Source organism: Notechis scutatus, chromosome 3 (assembly GCF_049901735.1).
Source record: "Notechis scutatus isolate UNSWTSFEM ecotype Mainland chromosome 3, rNotScu1.2, whole genome shotgun sequence".
Classification (NCBI taxonomy): Eukaryota; Metazoa; Chordata; class Lepidosauria; order Squamata; family Elapidae; genus Notechis; species Notechis scutatus.
In genome coordinates this window covers 89,008,384-89,031,908 of record NC_142011.1, presented here as the reverse complement: position 1 = coordinate 89,031,908, position 23,525 = coordinate 89,008,384, and positions in this window count along the sequence as shown.

Here is a 23,525-nt window from a genome sequence, read left to right as displayed (position 1 = left end):
AACTGATGACAAGATCCACTTCAATCCATCAAGTAAAGCCTGACTCTCCAAGAACACATCATGACTTACAAGCCTGCCAAATAAGAAGGTTTGTACCCCATTTTTCAGGCCATCAGTATGAACTGATTCAGATCTTGGAAAGGCATTGACAAACACAGGGCAACAAAAGAAGACCCAGCCAATCAGCTGGGACTCGGGAGGCAGAGAATAAATGGGGGTGGGGCCAGTCAGAGGTGATATTCCAAACTTCTCAAAATTTCTGCTACCGGTTCTCCAAACTACTCAAAATTTCTGCTACCGGTTCTCCAGAACTGGTCAGAACCTGCTGAATACCACCTCTGCTTGATGAATGTATATTTTCTTTTATGTACACTGAGAGCATTTGCACCAAGATAAATTCCTTTTGTGTCCAATCACACTTGGCCAATAAAGAATTCTATTCTATTCTAAATCTTGATTGGAGGGTGGAGTAGGTTTCTCAAAGCCTGTTACCCCTTCAATACTCCCATCATGGTGAAATCCACTGCCTGCAGCTCAAGAATTAGCATGATAACTTACAACCTTCTGAAAACCCTACCAGCTATCCATCAAATGCCTTGCTGCAGGAAAGATAAGAATATGGTCTTTATCAGCACATTGTGTCAAGTATCTGAAAACTTCAGCAGAGTTCAAGCCTTGAGAGCTAAGTTAATTTGTCTAAAGTCAAGAGTGCCACGTTTTGATCTGGGAATCTTGAGAATAATAACCTTACAGATAAGATCTGTGTGGTTTTCCAGACTTAAAGTAGACAGTTATTTTTAATTCATTTAAAGATGGGTGTTTCAAATCGCAATGCAATTAGATCAGCATTCACAACCTCAGAAGATTACTAGGTGAAAGTTGAAATCTAAAAGAAGAACAGTGGCTTTGCTTTTATTATTTTAAGGAAAATTGAGCTTCTTGGTGACATTGTTTTAGTCAGCTCAATCTGAAATGATAGTATCTATCACTGGGGTGAAATCTCATGAGGAAAAAAATAATAATTTCAGTCATAGACTGAGAACATGGCATCAGTCTCTGGCTTCAAGAGACAATAAGGTGAAGGTGAAGAGCTACAATACTAACTCCGCTGGGACAGTCAACATACTGTAGATCTAAAAAGCACTATCTGTATAGATTACAGTACAACCACTTTTCTAAACATTTAGATTTGTACATCCTAAAGGAGCTAAGGAATACTTTCAGTTCCAACAATTAACTAGGACAAAAGAATTCCTCTCTGCATGAAAAAAATAAATTCAGGTAGCTGTTTTGTTCCTTTAGGTACAAAAGGCAGAATACTTGGGGTGCTTGCTCTATGATAAAGAGACATGAAGAAGCAATGCCATTTTTTTTGAAAAGCATTAAACATCTGCTCAGTTTTGTTCTGATTTATTTGTCAAAATTTGCTCTTGGTGGGAGAGGGGGTGTTGCATAAACTATCACCTTGATTTTTTTGGGTAATTAAAAACTAGCTTTGCAAAATAACTTTTCCTTTCCCAAGTCCATCTGCAAAACAAGTTAGATGCATCATCAGCATACAATGATATTGAAACCACTCTGTAAGCCAGGAAAAGAGGATGAGAATTGGGGAAAGAGTTTGTTCAATTGGGTTAATATATAAATTGAAAAGTGGGGCTAAGATACTGTCTTACCCCTCATAGGGTAGAAACGTACAAATGAACCTGACGTATACACCTAACTCTGACATTGGTGTTAAACTGTAGTCTTTCACTAAGCATTAGGAATATTTTATCAATAGTAAACATATCTAATTTCTCCTTAGGTAATAGATCAAAGCCTTACTTAATAATCTATAGAGGTTAAATAAAGAGGTCAGGTATCTCTTCCCTGGATGCTAAAGAACCAGCTTTAAACATCCCTCTCCAGACCCTGCCTGCTTCTTTGTGAGAATTCTTGAGTGCTCCTGATTAAGTTGATAAAGATGTCTTACCTAGCCATCTTGCACATAATTTACTAATATTTTTATATTTAATAATTATGCTTAACAAGCTAATATAGATAGACCTTGTTTAATAACTCTAATTCTATCAGCCCTCTCAGGTGAGCCAGACAGGAGACACAACTAGATAAACTAGGTCTAAGGCTACATTAACAGAATTTTGCAAGTCTGGAGGTCACATTTCCACCACCATTTTTAATGGTTTGATCTCTAACCACTGGAGGCTCCTGCCTTTCTTGACTGGTTGTTTTCTAGGCAGAATCTCTTCCCCTCATTCTCTGAGGTCGTCCACACATTTTATTGAAAATTGGAACCAGAAATTCCATCCTTATGCAGCCCAGTAGTAAGTTTAAAAAAAAAACAACCCTGCACCACTTAGCACCAGTATTTCTAGCAATCCCAGTTGTCATAATTAAATGAGAACTGCACAGGTCATTAGGCAAGGGCCTCATATGACTATGAGTTAGGATTTCCTGCTGGCTTCCCCATTGACTTTGCTTAGGGGAAACCAGCAGGGAGTATTGCAAATCAATATCATGTGAATGCTGGGATGTTGTGACAAGCACAAATACAAGGTGTGGTTAAAACTACCAGTCATTCAATACTGTCATAAGGTTGAACTGAGCAAGTGCTGGTTACATCTGTAGTCTGTGGTTAGACAATGTTGCCTTTGCATGCTGATACGCGTAAAAAGGGCTGCTGATGTGGTTGAATTCATGTTTTCCTTTAGCAACTATGGGCGAATTATTTTGGTCAGTTGCATAGTCAGCTAAGTATTCAGACTGGATTTGGCATTTTTATCTGGGATCAGGATAGCAGATGTTGTATTATTATTATTATAATTAAAAAACGTGTACGCTGCCAGTCTCTTGACAACTCTGGGCAGCTCACACTAACAAAACAAAGAAATTATAATAAAATCAATAAAAGATAAACATAGAAAGATGGCAAGCACAATGAAGCAAGGGGTTTCACTCTCCCTCACCAAAGGCCTGTAGGAGATGACCAGGGTGAACCCGAAGGAGGGGTTAAATATGTCATCAGTCTCAAGTCCCTTTGTACCCACAAGAGATCTAAGTTCAGCCCTCCTTGAATTCCACTGACTCATATCTACTGCCAATTTGCTTTGACCCTTAGTAGTTCAGATTCTTGTACAGAGCTTTAACATACAATAAACTTATATATTCATTTGAATTGCCTATACTACTGATTTACTGTACTTGACAAGGCCTGGGTGAAGAGCTAAATTAAGTAATAAAATAAATAATATCTCCACCTCACACTTTCCCTAGCCTCAGTTGGAAAATAAGATCCTGGACCTCTATTGAGGCACAGGGATCCCAATGGGGAAAACCCTTTCCTTTCTTTTTCATCAAAGTTCTCTACTGTAAATATTTTGGAAATCATTTTCCTGTTACTTGGAGATACCTGGCAGGCCATCCCCAATCCTACGATCTAAAGGAAACCAATACCTAATTTGCAAAAGTCTTGCTGCTTTTTAATTGAACAAGAGCAATATGTATTTGCCACCCCTTGCACAAGGCTTGCCTTTCTATAATTATCAGAGTTTGATAGCAAGAGTGTGTATATTATGAATCTGTTGCTAGAAAATAAAAAGACACTGTAGAGTAATTATACAGGTCTTAGAATTATTACATAGATCTATTATATCTATTACATCGATAATTAGATCCATGGAGAAAAAATCTGGACACAAAATTTTCAATGGCCTGCTCAGCTGAGCCAATTTGAAAACAAAGCTGAAGAAAGATTTCATATGGAAGGTTTTCTTCTAAGGGTCTAATGGACTATTCCAATAGTCTAATACAGGGATCTGCAACCTTAAATACACAAAGAGCCATTTGGACCTGTTTCCACAGAAAAGAAAACACGGGAGTCACAAAACCTAGGTGAGCATGGCCAACTCAACATCTCTCCCACCCAGTCATATGATCCCCACCACCACGCCTACCCAGGTTTTGTGGGTCCTGGTGTTTTCTGTGGGAAATGGGTCTCTCTCTCTCTCTTTCTCCCTCTCTCCCTCCCTCCCAAAGAGCCGCATGCGGCTCCAGAGACACAGGTTGCCAACACCTGTCTAATGTACTATTGATCTGAAGTCAAACTGGTTTAAATACAAAAGTTATCCTAAGTTATTGCAGACATTTACATTAAAATAGAAGCTTACAGGAAACAATTGTTGTCAAGATTATGTCCCACTCTCAGACCCACTAGATAAATCATATCAAGAACAAATTCCACAGGAAATTTAGAACTACAGTATACATTGTTGAGATAGGCTATAATAGCAGAATCTTGCAAGTCTGGTTATGCTTCACTTGCCTTTCTTTTATACCCAGGTGAATCAGGGGGAAGCCTGCCTTTGTACTTCTGAATACTATCATGGCTTCCCAGAACTTAAATTATGTTTCAGCCCTCTTTGCTTTTGTAATGGTTCTGGTTTATTTCTGACATGGTCATATCCTTTAATCACTACAAAAACTGACTATTTGAATGAACAATATCAAGGGAGTCCAGAAGGTCCTTAAACACATTGATCATACTATAGGAAGGAAATAGTTAATTTATTGATTGGTCAATTGACCATATCAAGGCACAACATAACAAAAGGGTGAATTAGGTATAAATAGGCCAAAGCACAGAACAAAGTGTATTCAGATAAGTATTAGCTTTGCATGAGACTCTAATCTCTTGCATATAATGGCCTATCAGTTCTGACTATAAAGAAAGCTGCCTTCCTGGCTATATACAGTATTTATTTGTGCAGCAATCTGTTGTAGAGCTCCCACTAGGCCATGCATGAGCTAGTTCCTAAGAGACCACATGAGAAATTGTGACTGTTGAGGAGGACCGCTGCTGATACCCTTCCCTGCCCCCTGCTACCATCACCCCAACTCTGCTGCTGCTGATGCCGCTCTCCAACCCCTGCCAACAACGCTGCCCTCTCTTGATGCTGCCCTGATCACTCTGCCAATGCCACAGCAACACCCCACCCCTGCTGCCAGCACCCTACCACAGATGCTGCCAACTAGGATGATGTTAACACCTTGGGTTGCATTGACATTGCCTGTGGGCCAGATGTAGCCCACAGGCCATAAAATGCCCAGATCTGCAATAGGCAAATAAAGGTTCTAAATACTGGCTCCTTACTGGGGAGAATTATTGGCACTGAAATAAGAGATTCAGAATTTCTTGAGTGTCACCACATATACACTTCATTTTATAGTATGGCATGTGGCACAATCACCCATATTTTACCCTGGAGTCCAGCAATTCATATTTTGCTCTAATAAGGGCAGTTCCTAGATACTGTATCAAAATTGAGGATTTGTCAGGTATTTTTCTCTTTGAAATGTGATTTTTTTTCCCCAGGTCAGCCATTTTTAAGATCTGTCTCTATATCAGTTTGGGCACTGATATCCAAGACTCACTATTTAAAGATTTCCTTGGCCCGTTGGCAGGGGTGGGCTTCAAAAATTTCAGCAATGGATTCTCTGCCCGGTTGCTGGGTGGGCATGGCTATGGTAGGTGTGGCCTAGTCGGCCTCCTGCACAATCATGGAGGGATGTTTTTGCCCCCTGGGCCCCGGAGGCTTTCCTCAAGTCTCCGGGAGGGTCTCCCCTGGGTTCCGGAGGCCTTCCGGAACTTCTGGGAGGCCCATTTTTTGCCCTCCCCGAGCCTCCACACAGGCTCTGCACTTACCTCACATCCAAAATGAGCCACGTGGAGACTTCTAGGAAGGGTGGGCTGGGAGGGGCAGGGCAGGACTGCGTGAGACCAGCCATGGGTGGGATTTGGCAGTTCTCCAAACTGGCCATAATATTAGCTATGGGTTCTTCCGAACCCAGGCAAATCCATAGCAGCCCACCCCTGCTTGTTAATGTGCAAGTAAAATTAGATAGAGAATTGATAACGCTATGCTGTGAAATAACATTAATAAGTTGTTGGTTTTTTTCTCATGTGGTGGACTACCTATTCTTCTGAGTATATTTTGGGTAGGTTACCAGTTCCACTGAGATAATCCTACACTGATTGTTAAACATTTTGATAGTTGAGTAACTATGTACAGGAAAGATAATTGTTTAAGTTTTTAATGTAAAGGGAAATACGTATGTATTTTTTCAATTCCCAGATAATTACTTAAAAATGCTCTGATTTAGTTCATTTGCATTGTAGGTCAACACTAGAGCTATTTTAGCCTTGTAAACCTTTAATCTGGAGATTAAAGTACCTGGATAATTATAATTGAATGGTTTAAGTAGTATTTTGGATCTTGGTGCTGCTCTTGCTGAGCTTCTTTTGAAATGATTTACCCATAGTAAAAACCACTTCTATGTATAGAAAGAAGTCAATTTGTTAATGGATTCCCCATCCAGGGGCTAATTATATTCAGAACATTTCTTACCGAACGCCATCACTTTAGACTTAGCTCTGTTAATATTCAAGGATTTGGAAGCACAACACACACCTAATTTTCACAGCAATCTTCTCAGGCCAACTGAGAAAATCAAAATTGTGTCATCTGCATAGAAAAGGACACTAATGAATTTATTAGAGATCCTTAGCTTAGCGTTTGGACACCTGCAGAATCAAGAAATCCTGTCATATCATTGATGTTGAGATTGGACAGCATCAGAGCCAAGATGCATTGTTGTCTGACACATTTATGGGCAAGTATGTCGAGAGTTAAAGGCCTATTAACTCCATGCAAACTTTCAAGTAGGCATTTGGATACAGGGACATAATCAAGTATAGGAATCAAGCTTCCATTTTTAACACAGCTAGTGTCTTCCATAAAGTATCTTTGTTTCCCCAGGAGGTGCAAACCCTGAGTAAGCTCACCTTTTATTGAACCATTAAGGATAATAAGATCTAAACTAATCACTAAGTGAGCCAAACAGAAAGCAGTGACATTATAGCCCTTATCACTTGAATGCTGGCTCTAGGGGAGATTATCTCCTTCATTGGAGGAGGAACCTGATTAAAGTGTGCAAACAGAGAGCCGTCATTGGCTCCTGTTCCCCGGGGTTGCTGATCTTGTCATTTTGGTTTCTAAAATGAGATATGCCAGCAACTAAACTCCCTTGAACCTCAGTCTGGTTGTCAGCATTTGTTTCCTTATTTACCAATTGACATGTTTCCTGGAGTGAACTCTGCCTGAATTTAAACTTAAAAGTTCAGAGATTCTGAGGAAGAAAATGTCAACACTTTCCACTGAAGAATATTCCAGAGAACCCAACACCATGGAAGATGTTGAATGCTATTTAGTTATTGACATGGTGATACCAATTTTCTGATAACAGAAATGGGAGAAGCCCATATACTGTAAGCCAATAAATTAGCTTCTCCCATTTGTATTTCCATTGGTTCCAGAGCTGAGACTGTGCTTTTTTTAAAAAAAAAAAACTTTAACATATATGAGAACAAATAATTCTTCCTAGGTCTACAGAAAGATGAAGCAGAACACTGAAACGTTCTTTTTTTTTTCCAGGCTTACATAGATATCTGCAAATAAATAAATGAAATTCAGCCTCCTTTAATGAATAGCAGAGGCATACTGCAGTCACCCGAAGTCCAAAATAATTTTTCCAAATTATTTTTGAAACTTGTACAGCGCTAAAACCACTATCAAGAATAGGCCAAATATACATCGAGACCTAAACTATTAACATCTCATTTGCAGATGAACAATTAACTTTCCCTCCCTTCCTAAATTATGCTGCTGAGATCAAGAAAGCTCAGGAATGGGAGAAACATGAATAGATTTCTGCATGAAAGATTCACGAGGAAGATACAGTTTGTGGCACTATCTGCTTCATATTGTGATATGTGAGGGACATAAAAATAAGTTCATGGTTATTTCAGATGTGAAATGTTGACTGCTCTACATTGCCAAGGTGAAGGAAACCAGGGAAAGTGTTATTTTATTTATTAGATTTGTTATTCTACCTTTCCCTCTAAAATAGTATTATACTCATGCAAAGCGTGTGGTCACCGAACTGGTTGTTACACTGGTTGAATCGCACCACTGAATTACAGTGACCATATTCATTTATTATAAAGGACAATCTTTATTCCAGAAAGTTGTCCTTTAGATTTATGTTTTCAAAAACTCACTTTTGTCTTTTATTTTGATCATTTAACTTTTACCACACATATGAAACCACGTAATGCACAGTCTGATTGCACAAATCCTTTTTAACACTTACTTTTTTTATAACTGCATAGCTTTTTAAACTTTTTAGATATGTCTATTAGAATATGCCCTTTTGTGAAGTTTTATTTAATTTTGCTCTTGAATTATAACCATACACAATTGTCTAAAACCTTTATTGATCTCTTTCAGATTTGTCCCTTTTTCAGGTTTACCCTTTATTTATTTATTTTTTCCTATGATAACTGCAGCTATAATCATCCTTCTTCATTCTGCAAAATTCCTCTGAAAGCTTAAGAATAGAATAGAACAGAACAGAATAGAATTCTTTATTGGTCAAATGTGATTGGACACACAAGGAATTTGTCTTGGTGCATATGTTCTCAGTGTACATAAAAGAAAAGATACATTTATCAAGAGTCAAGAATTATTTATTTATTTGATTTGATTTGATTTATATTGCCGCCTATTCGCCCATGGCGACTCATATAAGGTACAACGCTTAATAATAGTCATAGGGTACAATAAGCAATCAAATCATGCTAGGAAACAGTCAATAAAAATTGATGGATACAAGCAACAAAGTTACAGTCATAAGTGGGAGGAGATGGGTGAAAGGAAGGATGGGAGGATTAATAGTAATAATAATGCAGACTTAGTAAATATTTGACGGTGTTGCGGGAATTATTTGTTTAGCAGAGTGATGGCATTCGGGGAAAAACTGTTCTTGTGTCTAGTATGGAGAATGTTTCTTTCCAGTAGTGTAATACTATCAATTTCTGATATCACTGGCTTGGACAAAAAAATCAAGTATTTACAGTTATTGAAATGGTTATTGCATTTGTTTTTAATAAACCTAAAGGTTGGTTTCTATATCTTCCTAAGAAACTTCTACTTCTCTCTAAAAATCCTTTTCTTTATGAAAACCCGGCATGACAGTTCCAGGAAGAAAAACAAGGAAGATTCCTCTAATTTAATGAGAATGAAAGTGTATTCTGTTCATGCTGGAATTCCAGAGCATTTTACCATTTACTTTAGCAATTTACTGGTTGTGTGGAGTCCTAACACCCACGAAACATATTGCTTTCTTTCTATGAAATATTACACTTGCTCTTTGCCCTGGTGAGATCTAATATATTTTTTTCTTTTGCACAACCAAAATTTTCAGGCAATTTTATTTCATCTGATTTATGACCAATGCAATCCCTGTGAGAATGTCTTGCTTTGGCACCAGAGTCAGGAACAGAAAACTATATTCTTCTGCATTTTTTTTTTTTTTTGCTATAAATAACATACTAAATCAATATTGGACAAATGCTAATTTGTGGTCCTGATTCAGCATTCTGTTGCAAGGCATAGATTTTAACAGAACTTCATTGACTTCAATGGAATTATTACACCCATATAACAAAAATAGGTTCGGTGATATTAAAAGTTGGGTCTCTTGTGGCAAGTGAGAAATTTGCCATCCTAGATACTTTTAACTTTGTTCAATAACTCCCCCCACCTCTTTTTAGAGCCTTAATGAGTTAGCCAAGCTAATGAAGTGTGACATCCTATTAAGCAAGTTGGCTGACAACAATTAATTTCTAGGGGCACATTCCTCATTGATTGATTATATTTATCATCTTCTTGTAGCCTTAAAAATACTGACTTCTTAGGGGGAATACCAAATTGTGAATCTTTGTAAACTTTAATTGGAACAAAATGAGCAGCGGCCATAGGTTTGCTTAAACAATCAGATCAACTTGCGCTGCATCAATGATCAGCAAAATGTGGTGAGAGACCTTATTAAAAACTTAACCACCAGTTTATCAACATCCTATTAATGGGTGCACATTATCTGCCATCAGTTTTAAAAAAAAATGTTTGTCATAAACATTTATACCAGCCTCCCTGCTACACAGCAATCTTCCTGCCTAAGCTTCTTATAACTCCATTTTCGGCAGAGATCCCCAGACTTCTATTTTGGGGAAATTTCAATCGTCCTTCTCTGGGAGTGGGGTCTGAGGAGGTTTGGGAGCAGGGATGGGATTCAAATTTTTTAACAACCAGTTCTGTGGGCGTGGCTTAGGTGGTAGGCGTGGCTTGGTGGTCATGTGACTGGGTGGTCATGGCTTGGTGGTCATGTTATTGGCTGGGTGTGGCCAACTCAATATCACTCACATCGAGGCACGCATCTCCTCGCCTGGCCTCTCATGACTGTGGGGATGCTGCAACAGTCGTAAGTGTGAAAAATGATCATAAGTCACTTTTTTCAGTGCCATTGTAACTTTGAATGGTCACTCCACCAAGCAAAGTACCAGCAAAGGAGGGGGAAAAAACTCCAGAGATGTTCCTGAGACAGGAAGTCTAGTCCTACCAAGAATGTAATAAGGGTTAATGGAGAGGCAGTTTCTGTAAGCAACACCAGAATGTTTCCTTCCTGCCTTCCTTACAGGATTAGGCCAGTAATTTCTTCTAACAACCGGTTCTCCGAACTGCTTAGAATGTTAACAACCGGTTCTAACGAATAGGTGCGAACTGGTAGAATCCCACCCCTGCTTGGGAGTTCATGGCTACCACAAAAGCCATGGGCCTATCCAAGCTCATGGCTTGGGACTGGGGTCTGAGGTGGCTTGGGAGTTCTTGGATATCACAAAAGCCAAGGGCCTATCCAAAGTCATCAAGAGCCTGACACAGGACAGCAGTCACACACACAATCTGGCTTCCTGTGACTGCAGTGGCAACGTGATCTGGAAACAGAGAAGCTTTCAGCATTCCCTTTGTCATGGTTAGATCATGTCCCTCCCATTCTTTTTTTTCCTCCCTGCATATATCTCTCTCTGTCAAACGTACACAAGCACACCATTTTCCTTATTTTCCAAAGTTTTAGGTTTATTTCATCCTAGCTGGCTCATAATTTACTCATGCTCATTTCAGTAAAGGAATAGCTCCAACATCATTTAAAAATCTTTTCTTAAAAGAATAAGAGCAAATAAAACCATACTTCTTATTTGCTTGAGTGCTCCCTGAATGTGTTATATCTTTCAAAGAAGCCAAGCTTCTTCTCGTTCTGTGAAATGAATTGAAGTATAATCCAGAGACATTTATTCAGGATGAAGTCTGGCGAGCTAGATGGGATCCACTTCTATATTGACATACATAAGCTTGTGTTATCATGTTGTGACAAACATCCAGATGCACACAAGATTGGTAACTTTTTTCTGAGGATAGAGAAGTACCTGTTACAATGACTGAAGAAGAAAATTGACTGATATTTGTCCACACATATCCCCTGTATTCAACTCCAAAAAGTTGACACACACACACCCTGTTCTCAGAAGTACTTCTTTTTGCAATTGACTCCAAAGCTCTTCTCAACTTTACATCTCACTATAATTTCCATTAACACTGCAACTTTTAGCACCCACAGCAACAACAACATCACATTCAAGGGGAAATCTGCATAAGAAGAAACAAGCAATATTTAACTGTGATTTTGTACTGCTGCATCTCCAGTCACCATCTGCATTCAAATAGCTGAGAATATCATTGTTAGATGAAGACCACTGCAAGTCTGGTGGTGCTGGGGAAATAAGGCAGATACAGAGAACTAAAACTAAAATCCAATCCCTGTTTTCCTTCTTGCCTCTTTTAAATTAATGGGCCCATTATTAGGCTTCTGTCTCATAAATGTTATTCTGTATTCCCATTAATTAACTGATTGATGGATGTGACATGGCTACCGGGCCTCCAGGCCTCAGTCGCTTGAGTGTCAGTTTGGATCAAGAACTACAGGAGCTCTCAACCAGCATGAGAGATGAAAAACCAGCAATGGTCCCACTCTTCATTAATATTAATCTATTGCTCCCCCTTCCTCCACAAAGACATCTTTGGTAACAATTGTGCCCCAACTTGAACTGCTATTGTTTGCCGATGACTAGAGACACTTGATAAACAAATATCTGATTCTTTTCTCCCATAAGCTGCATTTTTGGCAGATGACTTTATAGCAAGAGGGCCATTTCATAGTTTGTTGTTCAGCTAACATGGGAAGGGCCCAGAAAAACACATCCCCTTTTTTCATTGTCATTCATGTCATAGGTGAGAGTGGTGCAGTGGCCTACAGGTGGAGTTCTCACCTCACAATCAGGAGGCTGTGAGTTCGGTCCTAGGTAGCGGCAGATATTTCTCTCTCTCTGGGCACAATGATTATATATCTGCTATGAACTCTGCATTGGTGACAGGAAGGGCATCCGGCCAGTAAAAACTCAGCTCCATTCAGTTGCCCTGATTCCACCCCAATGCAAGGGATTACGAGGTCATTAAAGAGGGGGGGAAATCATGACATAAGTTGCAAACTGGAGAAGTCAGGCTTTATGCAATTCCCAAAGGAATCCTATTATTTCAAAACCTATAGAATGGGCATATGTGGCTGAACAAAAAAAGAACAAGTTTTTATAAACTATAGCATAGAACTGTGATGGTTCCATACTTTCAAACAAATATTATTTCAGTGTTTGTTGAGCCTTTGTTCATCTTGTTTGCCCTCTTAGTCTACAGCTAGTCCTCAACTTACAAACATTTGCTTAACAATCCTTCAAAGTTACAACAGCCTTAGAAAAAGTGACTTATGACATGCAATCATATTTATGATTGTGTCTCATCCACCCCCACAGTCACCTGATCTCAATTTGGATGCTTTGTAACCAGCATGCTTTGTAACCTATTCATGACCGGATTCTACAGTTATGTGATTGTGATTTGCAATCTTTTTTGCCGATTTCTGGCAAAAACAAAAAACAAAAAACCACCCATTAGGAAAGCTGGATTTGCATAGCAACCATGTGATTCACTTAATGACTGCGTATGATATTTAACCATCACAGTGATTCACTTAAGACAATACTGCAAACATTGTCATAAATCAGGTCTGATTGCAATGACTTACAATGGGTCCAAATTTTGGTTAGGACTGCTTGTAGTTTAGCCTACTTTTCCATTGAAAAAGTGATGATGAATGCTCACAACTTTTCAGAATAAGGAGAAAGAAGATAACCTTGTCTGGATTTCAAATATTTGATTTTTTTTCCCCAAAAGTAAGCATTTTGCCATTAATAATAATTCCAACTGGAGCATATAAAGAACATTAAAATACATCATTGGAATCCTTTACTTGGGCAACTGGTATTTGGCCCCAAATTACTTTTTAAAACAATCTGCCTATATTAAAATTGCTGCAGAAGCACTTGGTGTGAAATCACATTTTTCTTTTTCTGTGCTTAGAGTGAAAGTTGTTTTCATCAACTTTTAAGATAGAACAGCTTAGTTGTTCATAACATACCTTAAATTAGTGCCACCTCTCAAAAACCTAATATGAAACGCTTCTCTGCTGTACTATAGAGGCTTTTCATTCCACATAAAAATTAATTGCTTCTTGATCATAGCTGTGTTCATCTTAAGAACGGAAGTAGACTCAAGTTTCCTTTCTTAGAATAATAGCAAAAAGCCATTTGGTTATATATATATAAATATTGAATATATATTCAAAAATATAGTATGTATGTATGTATGTATGTATGTATGTGTGTATACACACACACACACATATAATATATATGTGTGTGTGTGTGTGTGTGTGTGTGTGTGTGTGTGTGTGTGATGTATGTATGTATGTATGTATATATATTTGTTTTCTTAAGTTTTCGCGGTACTTACATGTATGGTATTCAGCTTTGTTCAGGTATTTTCCCATGTCATTATAGTTGTGCTTTTAAAGTTGTAGCAACGTTTCAGAAGAATCTCATCTGCCATCATCAGGCTTCTGTATTGTGTTCGTCTATGAGTCAGACTTTTGCAGGTGTTTCAGTTTTAAATTTGGGGCAGCCTACTGCTGTGTTAGAATGGTTTTTTCATCATCCTGATTGGTTGGGAGTCTTGGTCTGTGTTAATTGGTCTTGGAGTGTGCTGTGTTCTGTTTGATTGGTGTTTCTAATATCTTCTGTCTGTTTTGTGGCTTTTGTGTGTGTGTGTGTGTGTGTGTCTTGATTGGCTGGCAACATTGTGTTCCTGTATTGGAGGCTTTTAGTGCAGCTTGGCTCCGAGTAAATGGACGGCTATCATTTGTTAGGAAGCTAGGTTTCATCTGGGTGCCTGGTTGGGGTGTGTTTGAGCTGGAGGTATCAGGGGGGATCTGTTTGTGCCCAGGTATTTGCCTGGCTAGTGGTGTGCAGGCTTCCAAATAATTGACAGTCTGGTGGAATCATCTCTTCTATTCATTTCTATTCAAAAAAGACCTGAAAGCATGAAGATATTGGGCCTAAAACAGAAGTATTGGGCCTAAAACAGAATATTAGGATACCCCACTGCATACTTCCCTCCATGTAGATGCAGTTCCATTAAGGACTGCAGGTTAAGTGCGGATGGTTACAAATCCATGTGGCGGTGATGCTGTCTCACCCACATTTTTCTATCTTATCAAGTAGTAGGTTATGGTCATGCCTTACTGAAGATTGAGAAAATTACATCCACATCATTTCTCTGGTCCACTAATTTTGTCACTTTGTCAAAGAACGTAATAAGATTTGTCTGGCACGATCTATTTTTGACAAAGCCCTGTTGGCTTTTGGTTATAACTTTGTTTGCCTGTAGGTGTTCGTAAATTTGTTGCTTGATTATCTTTTCCAGGATCTTCCCAGGTATTGAGATCAGGCTGATAGGTCTGAAGTTTCCTGGATCTACTTTTTTCCCCTTTTTTAAAAAGATGTGAACTACTACATCAGCTCTTTTCCAGTCCTCTGGTAGTTCTCCTGTGCTCCAGGATCTTTGAAAGATATAGTTTAGTATAGTTTGAAAGATATAGTTTAGTATAGTTCAGTTCCTTCAAAACCTTGAGGTATCTGGTCCTGGGGATTTGAACTCATCTAGGGTGAACAGGTGTTCTCTTACTATTTTCTTGCCTGTTTTAAGACATAAGACATAAGACATAAGAATTTATTTGTCATTACACTCGCAAGCGGGTGCAACGAAATGAGGTGCTCTTTTAACTTCTTTCCTAGTCTGATTTTGATGGTACTGTTTTTGATAGGTTGGACTGTTTTTCCTTTTGTGTAAAAATAGATGCAAAAAAAAAACTAGTTAAGCAGTTCTGCTTTCTCCCTTTTGTTTATCACCTTTTTTCCCACTTTCTCCTATTAATAGACAAATCGGTTCCTTGACTTCTTTCTTGTTTTTTACACGTTGAAAAAAGTTTTGTGTGTGTGTGCGTGTGTGCGTGCGTATGTTATTTTTTTACTTTTGTCACAAGCCTTAGTTCATTTTAAGTCTTAGCTTTCCTCACTTCATCTTTGCAGGCTTGAGCTATTTGCTGATATTCTGCCTTAGTTATGTGCCCTCCCTGTTCCACTTTGTCCTCTCACACTCACATTATCTTCACCACCGCCCATATCTATCCCACTTTCACATATTTATTTATATGCAGCAAAATTTCAGAATTCAGGAGCCTCCCTTAAAAAAAGCAAGCCTTCAGAAAGGAATTGCACGGGCAGATTCACTAGACAGCTACAGAGATGCTCCTAAGAGCTGCCAGCCAAGCAGACAGAAAACAGAAGCAAAAAAGAAATGAGGATGCAGGAAGAAAATCAGGAAAATAACCATCATGGTTCAACTCAGTAGTGGGATTCAAAAAATTTTTACTACCGGTTCTGTGGGCATAGCTTGGTGGGCGTGGTGTGGCTTGGTACGTGTGGCAGGGGAAGGATACTGTAAAATCTCCATTCCCTCCCCACTCCTGGGGGAAGGTTACTACAAAATCCCCATTTCCTCCCCATCCCACTAACCTGCTTTCCAGCTCTGTTCTCCTGTGCAGGGTAACAAAAGAAGACCCAGCCAATCAGCTGGGATTCTGGAGGCAGCGAATAGCTGGGAGCGGGGCCAGTCAGAGGTGGTATTTGCTGGTTCTCTGAACTATGCAAAATTTCCACTACCGGTTCTCCAGAACCTGCTGAATATCACCTCTGGTTCAACTAAGTACTGGCCAGAGATAGCACAACAATATGGAACGGCAGTGATGAAATGGATGAACATTGGATCATAATTTGACATAACAGAGTGGGAAAGGACCCTTGGAAGCCTTCTAAGAAACTGATTTTAGGCAAAGCAGTAAACAGTAGTAGGGCTGCGCCAAGCAATGTATTTCAGGATGTAGGTCATAGATGAAAAACCTCTTTTTAACTTGTAAAGCAGCCTTGTCATTAACAACTGCTCTCTAAACTTTTCCCAGCAGCAAAGCAAAGGGGACCGACCACCTTCCATACACTAGGAGAATGACCCAAAGCAGCTTTTGAAGCTGCTGTTGAGCCTGCTTTAATTATTCAAAAAGAAATGCTTCCAATGAGGAAGGAAGCACCTCTTTCAAAGACTCCCGTGCAGCCCTTTTAAATGAGAATAATCAATGGAAATCCCACGAGGCAGTATTATCTATAGGGATAGTTAGCAGGTAACTTTTTTCAAGTTATTCTAATTCTGTTAGAGCAGGAACTCACTTGCCTTTCCCATAAGAAATAACTCATCAGCTCCATAGAGAGTGGTGTATGGGCAAGAATGAGATAAAAATGCAGCGTCTTAACAACTGACAAAAGTATTAAATGGATAATTTTACACTTGAAATGGCTTTCTCAGCAAGTGGCCAATTTTACTTAGACATTTTAAGCCTGAAGAAGATCCGTTTTTTTAGAACAATTCCCTGAAGATGAAGCCATTTTGGACTTAAGAACAAATTGATGTTAATCTAGTTCAATATGCTACAAAGATAATCCATTTTATAAACATATTGCAGAGAGATTTAATGGCAGAACCATTACTTACTTCAGTTTAATAGTATATGAAAGACTCCTTATGAAAATTGAGGCGCATCGCAGCAACATAGGGATTATAGTAACTACTTTCACTTTAAATAGCTTTAACATTTAAGCCTTATTTATGGCACTATGTTACCATGGCAAACTTAACATTAAAAAAAATATATTCCATAGGAAATAAGTTGTAAAAATCAATACATTGGTGAGCAATAAAGATTCCGACTGTGAATTTATTATTCCATTTTCAGCCCATAAGTCTTTTCTATTCATATTAATGATACGTGCAACAAAGCAAAAATTCCCGCTTGAATTTTTAACTGATCCCTACCTTAGTACATTATTACATACTTCAGCTGGTTTGATATGAGACGGTTGTGAACAATGAGAGTACATATTTGGAATCTCGAAAGCTTTTTAGAAACCCATGTATAATAAGCATTGCCTATAAACAGTCAATGGTCTCATCTGATACATTTGTCTCTTTCAAACTATTGTATTTCACAGTTTGGCCTGTGCTATAAGAAAGAGAATGAGCCAAATTCATTCATAAGGTGGGGGCCTTAATATTTCAAGAGTTTCCCTACAACATACAAGAAATAAAATGAGACAATCCCTTTTCATTCATTTCTTTCATATGTTGCCGCGGAAAATCTGTGAGCATCATTCACAACCGACTGCATGACAAATGCATTTTGCCATTGAAACTTGTGCAATTTTACAGCCAAGGTCAATATTTTATAGTGCAGGTGGCAATAATTTCTTTACATAAAAAAGGAAAAAGAATGGTACAACTCAGCACATGCTTATCTAAATAATTGCTATTGAATTAATGAATACTAGCCAGGTGAGTACTGTCTTAAATTCAGAATAATTTCTATTTCCCAGATCAAGATGTTATTAAATAGAAATATGTGATCCCAATAAATTAAATTATGTTAAAAATATACTATTGTACATCATAGGGTTACAGCAGTGGTAGTCAACCTGGTCCCTACCGCCCACTAGTGGGCGTTCCAGCTTTCATGGTGGGCAGTAGGGGTTTTGTCCCCTACTTTATAAATCACCATTACTGTGGACCCGGTGGGCGATTAGAGAAAATCTGACTACTAACAGAGATACAAAAATGGGTGGTAGGTATAAAAAGGTTGACTACCCCTGGGTTACAGTATCTGGGTTTTCTGTTGTGTGATCATTAGGCAATAGGCAAAAAAAATTGTTGCCACATTGTAGTCATCTGGATTTTTGCATATCAAATAAAGTAATCCTATATTATCATATAGTCAAAATTATACAGGAAAAAAGATAGAAATGCATAAGAATCTGGAAAATATATTATAGGTAGATTTATAGCCTGGCTTTTTTTTCAGGAATTGAAGCAGTGTATACAGATAGTCTTTGACTTATGACCACAATGGAGCCCAAAATTTATGTTGTTAAGTGACACATTTGATGTGAGTTTTGCCCCATTTTACGACCTTTCTTGCCACAGTTGTGTTAGGAATATAAGTCACTTAACAGCTATTTGGGTTGGACAATATATAAATCAGGATAGACATTTTAATACTGTCTCTTTAAGAGAATCATAAAAGTGTAATTGGGTGTGGTTTCTCAAACAGCCATAAGATGGAGCCAGAAACCTGGGTTGTTTAGTCTTAGTCTCAGAAGAGAGTGTGTCTGAGTGAGTCTCTGTTTCCTTCTGTTGGAGAATATTGCCGTTCCTCATAATTGACTGATATTTTTGGATTTGATGTAAGTCTGATACTGAGCTATTTATGATACTGGATTTTGTTATTGGATTATCCCTGGATTGAAAACTGACTGATTTTACCTGTGAATGACTTTGGACTGCTTGTTTTGAACTTTGCTTAAACCTTTCTGGAAGTAAAAAACCTACATTTACTGTACAGTGTATCTGTGTGCTGTGTGTGTATTATTCAAACATTACTCTCAATGCATCTCCCTGTATGTGCTTATTCTCCTAACGGGGAATTACCTCAACACTGGTTATGGTCCCAGGCCATACCAGGCTAAGATAACTGAGAGTTGGTGTGAATACACAGTACTGTATACAGACAGCTGTTTACTGTTTAATTGTGGGTTACTATCCTGGTAAAGATGGCACAAGACACTTCAACAAGTCTATCACTGATAACCCGGTTGGATGGAACAAACTATGTTTCCTGGTCTATGAAGTGCAGTCTACTTCTGTGTAGAGAAGGTTTATGGAATGTAGTTGAAGACCCACCGGATGTAAATGCTTGGGATCCAGCTAATGAGGATGATGCCAAGAAGCTTGCTGACTTTAAACAGAACAACGAATGAGCTCTTTGTATAATTGGACTAACACTGAGTGACCAGCAGCTAGTCCATATTCATGGAGAAGAGTCTGCTGCTAGGTGTTGGGAGAATTTGAAGAGGATTTATGTTCGTGACTGTGTAGGTACACATATACATCTTACATGTAAACTGTTTAGAGCACGTCTTCTGAAAGGTGGAGATATGTTAGCTCATTTAAACTTCACGAAAATAACATTTCAAGAGCTATATGAAAAGGAACTGATATTTTCAGAGCTGCATCAAGTTTACATCATTCTTTCCTCATTGAATGAAAGCTATGATGATTATGTATCTTCACTGGAAGTCCTGACCAGAGATAAACTAACATTGACTGACATAACTGGAAGTTTGTTAGAAGAAGCAAGAAGACGGCTGGATAGGGACCAACTGAGGAAGGAACAACCACAAGAAGAGGATTTGTCTTCAACTGCCTATACTGTTAGGAAATATTTTTCTTGTGGGGCTAGGGGACATATAGCTAGATTCTGTAAGAAGGGAAAACAACAGAATACTAGTAAACACCAGAAGGCCAAGAAGAATGTTAATTTTGCTATGTTTAGCAATTCAACTGTAAACCATGATTTGTGGGTTGTTGATAGTGGAGCATTACAATGCATTACTAAAGATAGAAAAAGGTTTATAAAGATGTCTATGAGTAAAAAAAAATGTATAATTGGCAAATGGATGGAAGTTGAAAGCATCTGGTGAAGGTACTGCATATTGTTCTTGTATAAACGAACATTTAACTATGTTATATGTACCTAAACTGAAATTTAATTTATTATCAGTAAGGGCTTTAGTTAATCTTGGTTATGTAGTAACCTTTAGGGGAGATAACTGTATAATAGAGAAAGAGGGTAAGAGTGTTACTGCTACATTAGAAAATGATTTATATGTGATACATGATGACCAGTTGAAGATGGCTAACTCAGTTTATAACAATGTTAAGCCACATGATGAATGTATACATTTACTGCATAGACGTTTGGGGCACATTAATTTCAAAATGCTCAAACAAACTGTTGAATTGTCAGAGGGAGTAAAATTGAAACCATGTAGCAAATATTTAAACTGTAATGCTTGTAGCCAAGAGAAGAGCAAGGTTACTTCTGCAAACAGACTTAATGGGTTTAAGACCAAAGAACCTTTAGAGCAGAGGTCTCATTCTCACGGCCCGCGGGCCAATTGCGGCCTGCAGGACAATATCCTGTGGCCCCCACTGTGATATGAAAGTATAATATTAGTGTATAATATAAATATAAAGTATAATATAAAGTATAATATTATGCAGCCCAGACTCTGCCTCCAGCGGCCCCCAGGTAAATTGTGTTTGAGACCCCTGCTTTAGAGGTTGTTTTTGCTGACATAATTGGTCTTAAGAAACCAAGTTTAGGAGGTGCCTGCTATATTTTGAGTATTATGGACCATTACTCACGATATGGTTTCTGCTATCTTATGAAAAACAAAACAGAAACATTCCAACATTTCTTTAACTGGCTAAGGTTTGCTGAGAGAAAAATGAAAAGTAAAGTAATTACTTTGGTTACCGATAATGCGACTGAGTTTGTTAACAAGAGATTCCAAACTATGCTGAAATTGGCTGGTGTTGAGCATAAATGTTCTGCACCTTACAGACCACAACATAACTCGTTTGTAGAACGAAGAGGGCAAACATTACAAGCCATGGCTCGCACTATGTTATCTAACTCAGGTTTACCTGAAACGCTGTGGGGTGAAGCCATAATGTGTAGTAACCATGTGTTAAACAATGTAGTTAACACAACAACTGGAGAATTGCCATTCACTCATTGGCATGGCAGAAAGCCAAATTTAAGTTACCTACACACATTTGGAGCTCCAGCATGAGTGCATATTCCTTCACAAGTAAGACTGAAAGAGCAACATAGAACTAAGAAGTTATTTTTTATGGGTTATGAGGCCAACCATAGATTGTTTAGATTTTGGGATCGAGGCACAGCTCATGTTTACTGTAGTGCTAGTGCAAAATTTCTTGAGCACGTTGGGTGGGATAAACTGGAACAGGAATCCAGCAATGATATCATTATTGACACCCAAATAGTCCCTAAAAATAAAATAAGTAAACCACAAATAGCCATTAAAGAGGAAGGACAGGAGGAAGTAGGAGTTCAGGCACAGGAGGAGGTAGAAGAACAAGAGCAGGTGGCACAGGAAAGTCCACCAGTTAGCTCTGTATTTCCAAGATGTTCAACCCATGTAACACAACCACCTGATAGATATCAGGCTAGTGTTGTATGCAAAGTGAATACAGTTCCAAGTAATTATAGTGAACTAAAACTGTATCCTGCTAAAGATCAGGCTGCTTGGCAGAAAGCAATGGATAAGGAACTGGAATCATTAAAAAAGTTGGAGGTATACGAAAATGTTAAGTTACCACCAGGTAAACATGCCATAGGATGTAAATAGATTTATAAACTAAAGAGGTTAGTAGCACAAGGGTTCAATCAGACAGCAAATGACTATGATGAGGTGTTTGCACCTAGTCTGAAGGCTACTACATTAAGGGCAGCATCAGTGTGGGCAGTTAAGGAGAAATATATCATAAATCATTTAGATGTAGAGACGGCATATCTGCATGCACCATTGCAACACACTATATATTTAAAGAAACCTCTAGGTCTTAAAAATGATAAAACAACTGATTGCTGGAGATTGAAAAAGAGTCTTTATGGTTTAAAGCAATCAGGATATGAGTGGCACCAGTGTATAGTTAAAGAATTAACTAAGATAGGCTTTGTAGCTGGCATGGCTGATCCAGATTTGTTTAAAAGAGAAAGTAATGGTGTAATTTAATTGTTGTTATTATTTACTGATGACATAGCATTAATCACCAAAACTGAACAAGAAGCTACTAAAATAATCTCACTGTTAGAACAGAAATTTAAGATAAAACAGTTAGGAGAAATCAGACATTATCTTGGTTTAAAGATAGATAGAACTAGGGGAGGATACAAGATCTCACAGGCAGATAAAATTAACCAATTACTATTTTTTTTTAAATGGAACTTTGTAAGCCAGCTAAAACACCAATGAGCCAGGAGTTTAGCCATAGTGATATTCAAAGTCCTATTTTTGATAAGAACATTCATCAGTCCTTGATTGGTAGTTTATCTTATCTCAGTAATTGGTCAAGGCCAGATATTGCATACAGTGTTAATCAATTAGCGAGATTTAACACTGAGCCAAGTGAAAGGCACTGGCAAGCTGCTAAAGATATCTGAAACAAACAATGCATTATGCATTGTATTTGGAGCCTAAAGATGAACTGAGTTTAACTGCATATGCTGATGCAAGTTTTGCCACAGACATAAATACACGAAAATCTACATCGGGTACTGTAGTATTATTGGGAAAAGCATTGATTGGATGGAGGTCTATTAGACAGAAACATCTAAGTTTGTCAACAATGGAGGCTGAATTCTCATGTTTGTCTTTACTATGTACAGATTTAGTTTTGTATAAGCAATTTATTAATTTATATGGGAATTGATGTAACAGATTCTATTGTTGTTTATGAAGATAACCAATCAGCAATACAGATGACTTCAAATATTGCTGTTAAGACAAGAACGAAACACACAGATTTAAGATATTTAAATGTGAGACAATGTGTGCAAGGTTGTATATATACCCAAAAGGGGAGAATGTTAGGAATGTAAGCTACCTAACAACTATTTGGATTGGACAATATATAAACCAGGATAGACATTTTAATACTGTATCTTTAAGAAAATGAAAAAAATGGTAATTGGGTGTGGTTTCTCAAACGGCCATAAGATGGAGCCAGAAACCTGGGTTGTTTAGTCTTAGTCTTAGTCTCAGAAGTCTCAGTGAGTATGTTTTTCCTTCTGTTGGAAAGTATTGCCTTTTCTCCTAATTGACTGATATTCCTGGATTTGATGTAAGTCTGATACTGAACTGTTTTTGACACTGGACTTTGTTATTGGATTATCCCTGGATGAAAACTGACTGATTTTACCTGTGAATGACTTTGGACTGTGTTTGAACTTTGCTTAAAACCTTTATTAAAGGTAAAAAAAACTACATTTACTGTACAGTGTATCTGTGTGCTGTGTGTGTATTATTCAAACACTACTCTCAAATACATCTCCCTGTATGTGCTCATTCTCCTAACAGGGAATTACCTCAACAAGTT